The sequence below is a fragment of the Oncorhynchus mykiss genome, chromosome 24 (assembly GCF_057628025.1).
Source record: "Oncorhynchus mykiss isolate SJ-2025 chromosome 24, ASM5762802v1, whole genome shotgun sequence".
Lineage (NCBI taxonomy): Eukaryota > Metazoa > Chordata > Actinopteri > Salmoniformes > Salmonidae > Oncorhynchus > Oncorhynchus mykiss.
Window position 1 is genome coordinate 39,533,462 of NC_143045.1, and position 12,154 is coordinate 39,545,615.

The 12,154-nt window shown below is 27.7% G+C and overlaps 1 protein-coding gene across 2 annotated transcripts in view; it reads right to left on the reverse strand.

Annotated features, from left to right (window-relative positions):
- LOC110503240 (rho guanine nucleotide exchange factor 26) overlaps positions 1–12,154 on the reverse strand; it is a 110,639-nt gene that overhangs the window by 29,516 nt on the left and 68,969 nt on the right. The window lies entirely within an intron of this gene.

Consider the following 12,154-nt stretch of genomic DNA (forward strand, 5'->3'; position numbering starts at 1 on the left):
GATTCTGATGATTCTATATGTATTGTGATTCTGATGATTCTATATGTATTGTGATTCTGATGATTCTATATGTATTGTGATTCTGATGATTCTATATGTATTGTGATTCTGATGATTCTATATGCATTGTGATTCTGATGATTCTATATGCATTGTGATTCTGATGATTCTATATGTATTGTGATTCTGATGATTCTATATGTATTGTGATTCTATATGTATTGTGATTCTGATGATTCTATATGTATTGTGATTCTGATGATTCTATATGTATTGTGATTCTGATGATTCTATATGCATTGTGATTCTGATGATTCTATATGTATTGTGATTCTGATGATTCTATATGTATTGTGATTCTGATGATTCTATATGTATTGTGATTCTGATGATTCTATATGTATTGTGATTCTGATGATTCTATATGTATTGTGATTCTGATGATTCTATATGTATTGTGATTCTGATGATTCTATATGCATTGTGATTCTGATGATTCTATATGTATTGTGATTCTGATGATTCTATATGTATTGTGATTCTGATGATTCTATATGCATTGTGATTCTGATGATTCTATATGTATTGTGATTCTGATGATTCTATATGTATTGTGATTCTGATGATTCTATATGCATTGTGATTCTGATGATTCTATATGCATTGTGATTCTGATGATTCTATATGTATTGTGATTCTGATGATTCTATATGTATTGTGATTCTGATGATTCTATATGCATTGTGATTCTGATGATTCTATATGTATTGTGATTCTGATTACTCTATATGTATTGTGATTCTGATGATTCTATATGTATTGTGATTCTGATGATTCTATATGTATTGTGATTCTGATGATTCTATATGTATTGTGATTCTGATGATTCTATATGTATTGTGATTCTGATGATTCTATATGCATTGTGATTCTGATGATTCTATATGTATTGTGATTCTGATGATTCTATATGTATTGTGATTCTGATGATTCTATATGTATTGTGATTCTGATGATTCTATATGTATTGTGATTCTGATGATTCTATATGCATTGTGATTCTGATGATTCTATATGCATTGTGATTCTGATGATTCTATATGTATTGTGATTCTGATGATTCTATATGCATTGTGATTCTGATAATTCTATATGTATTGTGATTCTGATGATTCTATATGTATTGTGATTCTGATGATTCTATATGTATTGTGATTCTGATGATTCTATATGTATTGTGATTCTGATGATTCTATATGTATTGTGATTCTGATGATTCTATATGTATTGTGATTCTGATGATTCTATATGTTTTGTGATTCTATATGTATTGTGATTCTGATGATTCTATATGTATTGTGATTCTGATGATTCTATATGCATTGTGATTCTGATGATTCTATATGCATTGTGATTCTGATGATTCTATATGTATTGTGATTCTGATGATTCTATATGTATTGTGATTCTGATGATTCTATATGTATTGTGATTCTGATGATTCTATATGTATTGTGATTCTGATGATTCTATATGCATTCGGATTCTGATGATTCTATATGTATTGTGATTCTGATGATTCTATATGTATTGTGATTCTGATGATTCTATATGTATTGTGATTCTGATGATTCTATATGCATTGTGATTCTGATGATTCTATATGCATTGTGATTCTGATGATTCTATATGCATTGTGATTCTGATGATTCTATATGTATTGTGATTCTGATGATTCTATATGTATTGTGATTCTGATGATTCTATATGTATTGTGATTCTGATGATTCTATATGTATTGTGATTCTGATGATTCTATATGCATTGTGATTCTGATGATTCTATATGTATTGTGATTCTGATGATTCTATATGTATTGTGATTCTGATGATTCTATATGCATTGTGATTCTGATGATTCTATATGCATTGTGATTCTGATGATTCTATATGTATTGTGATTCTGATGATTCTATATGTATTGTGATTCTGATGATTCTATATGTATTGTGATTCTGATGATTCTATATGTATTGTGATTCTGATGATTCTATATGTATTGTGATTCTGATGATTCTATTTGTATTGTGATTCTATATGTATTGTGATTCTGATGATTCTATATGTATTGTGATTCTGATGATTCTATATGTATTGTGATTCTGATGATTCTATATGCATTGTGATTCTGATGATTCTATATGCATTGTGATTCTGATGATTCTATATGTATTGTGATTCTGATGATTCTATATGTATTGTGATTCTGATGATTCTATATGTATTGTGACTCTGATGATTCTATTTGTATTGTGATTCTATATGTATTGTGATTCTGATGATTCTATATGTATTTTGATTCTGATGATTCTATATGTATTGTGATTCTATATGTATTGTGATTCTGATGATTCTATATGTATTGTGATTCTGATGATTCTATATGTATTTTGATTCTGATGATTCTATATGTATTTTGATTCTGATGATTCTATATGTATTTTGATTCTGATGATTCTATATGTATTGTGATTCTGATGATTCTATATGCATTGTGATTCTGATGATTCTATTTGTATTGTGATTCTATATGTATTGTGATTCTGATGATTCTATATGTATTGTGATTCTGATGATTCTATATGTATTTTGATTCTGATGATTCTATATGTATTGTGATTCTGATGATTCTATATGCATTGTGATTCTGATGATTCTATATGCATTGTGATTCTGATGATTCTATATGTATTGTGATTCTGATGATTCTATATGTATTGTGATTCTGATGATTCTATATGTATTGTGATTCTGATGATTCTATATGTATTGTGATTCTGATGATTCTATATGCATTGTGATTCTGATGATTCTATATACATTGTGATTCTGATGATTCTATATGTATTGTGATTCTGATGATTCTATATGTATTGTGATTCTGATGATTCTATATGTATTGTGATTCTGATGATTCTATATGTTTTGTGATTCTATATGTATTGTGATTCTGATGATTCTATATGTATTGTGATTCTGATGATTCTATATGTATTGTGATTCTGATGATTCTATATGCATTGTGATTCTGATGATTCTATATGCATTGTGATTCTGATGATTCTATATGCATTGTGATTCTGATGATTCTATATGTATTGTGATTCTGATGATTCTATATGTATTGTGATTCTGATGATTCTATATGTATTGTGATTCTGATGATTCTATATGTATTGTGATTCTGATGATTCTATATGCATTGTGATTCTGATGATTCTATATGTATTGTGATTCTGATGATTCTATATGTATTGTGATTCTGATGATTCTATATGCATTGTGATTCTGATGATTCTATATGCATTGTGATTCTGATGATTCTATATGTATTGTGATTCTGATGATTCTATATGTATTGTGATTCTGATGATTCTATATGTATTGTGATTCTGATGATTCTATATGTATTGTGATTCTGATGATTCTATATGTATTGTGATTCTGATGATTCTATTTGTATTGTGATTCTATATGTATTGTGATTCTGATGATTCTATATGTATTGTGATTCTGATGATTCTATATGTATTGTGATTCTGATGATTCTATATGCATTGTGATTCTGATGATTCTATATGCATTGTGATTCTGATGATTCTATATGTATTGTGATTCTGATGATTCTATATGTATTGTGATTCTGATGATTCTATATGTATTGTGACTCTGATGATTCTATTTGTATTGTGATTCTATATGTATTGTGATTCTGATGATTCTATATGTATTTTGATTCTGATGATTCTATATGTATTGTGATTCTATATGTATTGTGATTCTGATGATTCTATATGTATTGTGATTCTGATGATTCTATATGTATTTTGATTCTGATGATTCTATATGTATTTTGATTCTGATGATTCTATATGTATTTTGATTCTGATGATTCTATATGTATTGTGATTCTGATGATTCTATATGCATTGTGATTCTGATGATTCTATTTGTATTGTGATTCTATATGTATTGTGATTCTGATGATTCTATATGTATTGTGATTCTGATGATTCTATATGTATTTTGATTCTGATGATTCTATATGTATTGTGATTCTGATGATTCTATATGCATTGTGATTCTGATGATTCTATATGCATTGTGATTCTGATGATTCTATATGTATTGTGATTCTGATGATTCTATATGTATTGTGATTCTGATGATTCTATATGTATTGTGATTCTGATGATTCTATATGTATTGTGATTCTGATGATTCTATATGCATTGTGATTCTGATGATTCTATATGCATTGTGATTCTGATGATTCTATATGTATTGTGATTCTGATGATTCTATATGTATTGTGATTCTGATGATTCTATATGTATTGTGATTCTGATGATTCTATATGTTTTGTGATTCTATATGTATTGTGATTCTGATGATTCTATATGTATTGTGATTCTGATGATTCTATATGCATTGTGATTCTGATGATTCTATATGCATTGTGATTCTGATGATTCTATATGTATTGTGATTCTGATGATTCTATATGCATTGTGATTCTGATGATTCTATATGTATTGTGATTCTGATGATTCTATATGCATTGTGATTCTGATGATTCTATATGCATTGTGATTCTGATGATTCTATATGTATTGTGATTCTGATGATTCTATATGCATTGTGATTCTGATGATTCTATATGTATTGTGATTCTGATGATTCTATATGCATTGTGATTCTGATGATTCTATATGTATTGTGATTCTGATGATTCTTTATGTATTGTGATTCTGATGATTCTATATGTATTGTGATTCTGATGATTCTATATGTATTGTGATTCTGATGATTCTATATGTATTGTGATTCTGATGATTCTATATGTATTGTGATTCTGATGATTCTATATGCATTCGGATTCTGATGATTCTATATGTATTGTGATTCTGATGATTCTATATGTATTGTGATTCTGATGATTCTATATGTATTGTGATTCTGATGATTCTATATGCATTGTGATTCTGATAATTCTATATGTATTGTGATTCTGATGATTCTATATGTATTGTGATTCTGATGATTCTATATGTATTGTGATTCTGATGATTCTATATGTATTGTGATTCTGATGATTCTATATGTATTGTGATTCTGGTGATTCTATATGCATTGTGATTCTGATGATTCTATATGCATTGTGATTCTGATGATTCTATATGTATTGTGATTCTGATGATTCTATATGTATTGTGATTCTGATGATTCTATATGTATTGTGATTCTGATGATTCTATATGTATTGTGATTCTGATGATTCTATATGTATTGTGATTCTGATGATTCTATATGTATTGTGATTCTGATGATTCTATATGTATTGTGATTCTGATGATTCTATATGCATTGTGATTCTGATGATTCTATATGCATTGTGATTCTGATGATTCTATATGTATTGTGATTCTGATGATTCTATATGTATTGTGATTCTGATGATTCTATATGTATTGTGATTCTGATGATTCTATATTTATTGTGATTCTGATGATTCTATATGTATTGTGATTCTGATGATTCTATTTGTATTGTGATTCTATATGTATTGTGATTCTGATGATTCTATATGTATTGTGATTCTGATGATTCTATATGCATTGTGATTCTGATGATTCTATATGTATTGTGATTCTGATGATTCTATATGCATTGTGATTCTGATGATTCTATATGCATTGTGATTCTGATGATTCTATATGTATTATGATTCTGATGATTCTATATGTATTGTGATTCTGATGATTCTATATGTATTGTGATTCTGATGATTCTATATGTATTGTGATTCTGATGATTCTATATGTATTGTGATTCTGATGATTCTATATGTATTGTGATTCTGATGATTCTATTTGTATTGTGATTCTATATGTATTGTGATTCTGATGATTCTATATGTATTGTGATTCTGATGATTCTATATGTATTGTGATTCTGATGATTCTATATGTTATGTGATTCTGATGATTCTATATGTATTGTGATTCTGATGATTCTATATGTATTGTGATTCTGATGATTCTATATGTATTGTGATTCTGATGATTCTATATGTATTGTGATTCTGATGATTCTATATGCATTGTGATTCTGATGATTCTATATGTATTGTGATTCTGATGATTCTATATGTATTGTGATTCTGATGATTCTATATGTATTGTGATTCTGATGATTCTATATGTATTGTGATTCTGATGATTCTATATGTATTGTGATTCTGATGATTCTTTATGTATTGTGATTCTGATGATTCTATATGTATTGTGATTCTGATGATTCTATATGTATTGTGATTCTGATGATTCTATATGTATTGTGATTCTGATGATTCTATATGTTATGTGATTCTGATGATTCTATATGTATTGTGATTCTGATGATTCTATATGTATTGTGATTCTGATGATTCTATATGTATTGTGATTCTGATGATTATATATGTATTGTGATTCTGATGATTCTATATGCATTGTGATTCTGATGATTCTATATGTATTGTGATTCTGATGATTCTATATGTATTGTGATTCTGATGATTCTATATGTATTGTGATTCTGATGATTCTATATGTATTGTGATTCTGATGATTCTATATGTATTGTGATTCTGATGATTCTTTATGTATTGTGATTCTGATGATTCTATATGTATTGTGATTCTGATGATTCTATATGTATTGTGATTCTGATGATTCTATATGTATTGTGATTCTGATGATTCTATATGCATTGTGATTCTGATGATTCTATATGCATTGTGATTCTGATGATTCTATATGTATTGTGATTCTGATGATTCTATATGTATTGTGATTCTGATGATTCTATATGTATTGTGATTCTGATGATTCTATATGTTTTGTGATTCTATATGTATTGTGATTCTGATGATTCTATATGTATTGTGATTCTGATGATTCTATATGCATTGTGATTCTGATGATTCTATATGCATTGTGATTCTGATGATTCTATATGTATTGTGATTCTGATGATTCTATATATATTGTGATTCTGATGATTCTATATGTATTGTGATTCTGATGATTCTATATGCATTCGGATTCTGATGATTCTATATGTATTGTGATTCTGATGATTCTATATGTATTGTGATTCTGATGATTCTATATGTATTGTGATTCTGATGATTCTATATGCATTGTGGTTCTGATAATTCTATATGTATTGTGATTCTGATGATTCTATATGTATTGTGATTCTGATGATTCTATATGCATTGTGATTCTGATGATTCTATATGTATTGTGATTCTGATGATTCTATATGTATTGTGATTCTGGTGATTCTATATGCATTGTGATTCTGATGATTCTATATGCATTGTGATTCTGATGATTCTATATGCATTGTGATTCTGATGATTCTATATGTATTGTGATTCTGATGATTCTATATGTATTGTGATTCTGATGATTCTATATGTATTGTGATTCTGATGATTCTATATGCATTCGGATTCTGATGATTCTATATGTATTGTGATTCTGATGATTCTATATGTATTGTGATTCTGATGATTCTATATGTATTGTGATTCTGATGATTCTATATGCATTGTGATTCTGATAATTCTATATGTATTGTGATTCTGATGATTCTATATGTATTGTGATTCTGATGATTCTATATGTATTGTGATTCTGATGATTCTATATGTATTGTGATTCTGATGATTCTATATGTATTGTGATTCTGGTGATTCTATATGCATTGTGATTCTGATGATTCTATATGCATTGTGATTCTGATGATTCTATATGTATTGTGATTCTGATGATTCTATATGTATTGTGATTCTGATGATTCTATATGTATTGTGATTCTGATGATTCTATATGTATTGTGATTCTGATGATTGTATATGTATTGTGATTCTGATGATTCTATATGTATTGTGATTCTGATGATTCTATATGTATTGTGATTCTGATGATTCTATATGCATTGTGATTCTGATGATTCTATATGCATTGTGATTCTGATGATTCTATATGTATTGTGATTCTGATGATTCTATATGTATTGTGATTCTGATGATTCTATATGTATTGTGATTCTGATGATTCTATATTTATTGTGATTCTGATGATTCTATATGTATTGTGATTCTGATGATTCTATTTGTATTGTGATTCTATATGTATTGTGATTCTGATGATTCTATATGTATTGTGATTCTGATGATTCTATATGCATTGTGATTCTGATGATTCTATATGCATTGTGATTCTGATGATTCTATATGTATTGTGATTCTGATGATTCTATATGCATTGTGATTCTGATGATTCTATATGCATTGTGATTCTGATGATTCTATATGTATTGTGATTCTGATGATTCTATATGTATTGTGATTCTGATGATTCTATATGTATTGTGATTCTGATGATTCTATATGTATTGTGATTCTGATGATTCTATATGTATTGTGATTCTGATGATTCTATATGTATTGTGATTCTGATGATTCTATTTGTATTGTGATTCTATATGTATTGTGATTCTGATGATTCTATATGTATTGTGATTCTGATGATTCTATATGTATTGTGATTCTGATGATTCTATATGTATTGTGATTCTGATGATTCTATATGTATTGTGATTCTGATGATTCTATATGTATTGTGATTCTGATGATTCTATATGTATTGTGATTCTGATGATTCTATATGCATTGTGATTCTGATGATTCTATATGTATTGTGATTCTGATGATTCTATATGTATTGTGATTCTGACGATTCTATATGCATTGTGATTCTGATGATTCTATATGTATTGTGATTCTGATGATTCTATATGTATTGTGATTCTGATGATTCTATATGCATTGTGATTCTGATGATTCTATATGCATTGTGATTCTGATGATTCTATATGTATTGTGATTCTGATGATTCTATATGTATTGTGATTCTGATGATTCTATATGCATTGTGATTCTGATGATTCTATATGTATTGTGATTCTGATTACTCTATATGCATTGTGATTCTGATGATTCTATATGTATTGTGATTCTGATGATTCTATATGTATTGTGATTCTGATGATTCTATATGTATTGTGATTCTGATGATTCTATATGCATTGTGATTCTGATGATTCTATATGTATTGTGATTCTGATGATTCTATATGTATTGTGATTCTGATGATTCTATATGTATTGTGATTCTGATGATTCTATATGTATTGTGATTCTGATGATTCTATATGCATTGTGATTCTGATGATTCTATATGCATTGTGATTCTGATGATTCTATATGTATTGTGATTCTGATGATTCTATATGCATTGTGATTCTGATAATTCTATATGTATTGTGATTCTGATGATTCTATATGTATTGTGATTCTGATGATTCTATATGTATTGTGATTCTGATGATTCTATATGTATTGTGATTCTGATGATTCTATATGTATTGTGATTCTGATGATTCTATATGTATTGTGATTCTGATGATTCTATATGTTTTGTGATTCTATATGTATTGTGATTCTGATGATTCTATATGTATTGTGATTCTGATGATTCTATATGCATTGTGATTCTGATGATTCTATATGCATTGTGATTCTGATGATTCTATATGTATTGTGATTCTGATGATTCTATATGTATTGTGATTCTGATGATTCTATATGTATTGTGATTCTGATGATTCTATATGTATTGTGATTCTGATGATTCTATATGCATTCGGATTCTGATGATTCTATATGTATTGTGATTCTGATGATTCTATATGTATTGTGATTCTGATGATTCTATATGTATTGTGATTCTGATGATTCTATATGCATTGTGATTCTGATGATTCTATATGCATTGTGATTCTGATGATTCTATATGCATTGTGATTCTGATGATTCTATATGTATTGTGATTCTGATGATTCTATATGTATTGTGATTCTGATGATTCTATATGTATTGTGATTCTGATGATTCTATATGTATTGTGATTCTGATGATTCTATATGCATTGTGATTCTGATGATTCTATATGTATTGTGATTCTGATGATTCTATATGTATTGTGATTCTGATGATTCTATATGCATTGTGATTCTGATGATTCTATATGCATTGTGATTCTGATGATTCTATATGTATTGTGATTCTGATGATTCTATATGTATTGTGATTCTGATGATTCTATATGTATTGTGATTCTGATGATTCTATATGTATTGTGATTCTGATGATTCTATATGTATTGTGATTCTGATGATTCTATTTGTATTGTGATTCTATATGTATTGTGATTCTGATGATTCTATATGTATTGTGATTCTGATGATTCTATATGTATTGTGATTCTGATGATTCTATATGCATTGTGATTCTGATGATTCTATATGCATTGTGATTCTGATGATTCTATATGTATTGTGATTCTGATGATTCTATATGTATTGTGATTCTGATGATTCTATATGTATTGTGACTCTGATGATTCTATTTGTATTGTGATTCTATATGTATTGTGATTCTGATGATTCTATATGTATTTTGATTCTGATGATTCTATATGTATTGTGATTCTATATGTATTGTGATTCTGATGATTCTATATGTATTGTGATTCTGATGATTCTATATGTATTTTGATTCTGATGATTCTATATGTATTTTGATTCTGATGATTCTATATGTATTTTGATTCTGATGATTCTATATGTATTGTGATTCTGATGATTCTATATGCATTGTGATTCTGATGATTCTATTTGTATTGTGATTCTATATGTATTGTGATTCTGATGATTCTATATGTATTGTGATTCTGATGATTCTATATGTATTGTGATTCTGATGATTCTATATGTATTGTGATTCTGATGATTCTATATGCATTGTGATTCTGATGATTCTATATGCATTGTGATTCTGATGATTCTATATGCATTGTGATTCTGATGATTCTATATGTATTGTGATTCTGATGATTCTATATGTATTGTGATTCTGATGATTCTATATGTATTGTGATTCTGATGATTCTATATGTTTTGTGATTCTATATGTATTGTGATTCTGATGATTCTATATGTATTGTGATTCTGATGATTCTATATGCATTGTGATTCTGATGATTCTATATGCATTGTGATTCTGATGATTCTATATGTATTGTGATTCTGATGATTCTATATGCATTGTGATTCTGATGATTCTATATGTATTGTGATTCTGATGATTCTATATGCATTGTGATTCTGATGATTCTATATGCATTGTGATTCTGATGATTCTATATGTATTGTGATTCTGATGATTCTATATGCATTGTGATTCTGATGATTCTATATGTATTGTGTTTCTGATGATTCTATATGCATTGTGATTCTGATGATTCTATATGTATTGTGATTCTGATGATTCTTTATGTATTGTGATTCTGATGATTCTATATGTATTGTGATTCTGATGATTCTATATGTATTGTGATTCTGATGATTCTATATGTATTGTGATTCTGATGATTCTATATGTATTGTGATTCTGATGATTCTATATGCATTCGGATTCTGATGATTCTATATGTATTGTGATTCTGATGATTCTATATGTATTGTGATTCTGATGATTCTATATGTATTGTGATTCTGATGATTCTATATGCATTGTGATTCTGATAATTCTATATGTATTGTGATTCTGATGATTCTATATGTATTGTGATTCTGATGATTCTATATGTATTGTGATTCTGATGATTCTATATGTATTGTGATTCTGATGATTCTATATGTATTGTGATTCTGGTGATTCTATATGCATTGTGATTCTGATGATTCTATATGCATTGTGATTCTGATGATTCTATATGTATTGTGATTCTGATGATTCTATATGTATTGTGATTCTGATGATTCTATATGTATTGTGATTCTGATGATTCTATATGTATTGTGATTCTGATGATTCTATATGTATTGTGATTCTGATGATTCTATATGTATTGTGATTCTGATGATTCTATATGTATTGTGATTCTGATGATTCTATATGCATTGTGATTCTGATGA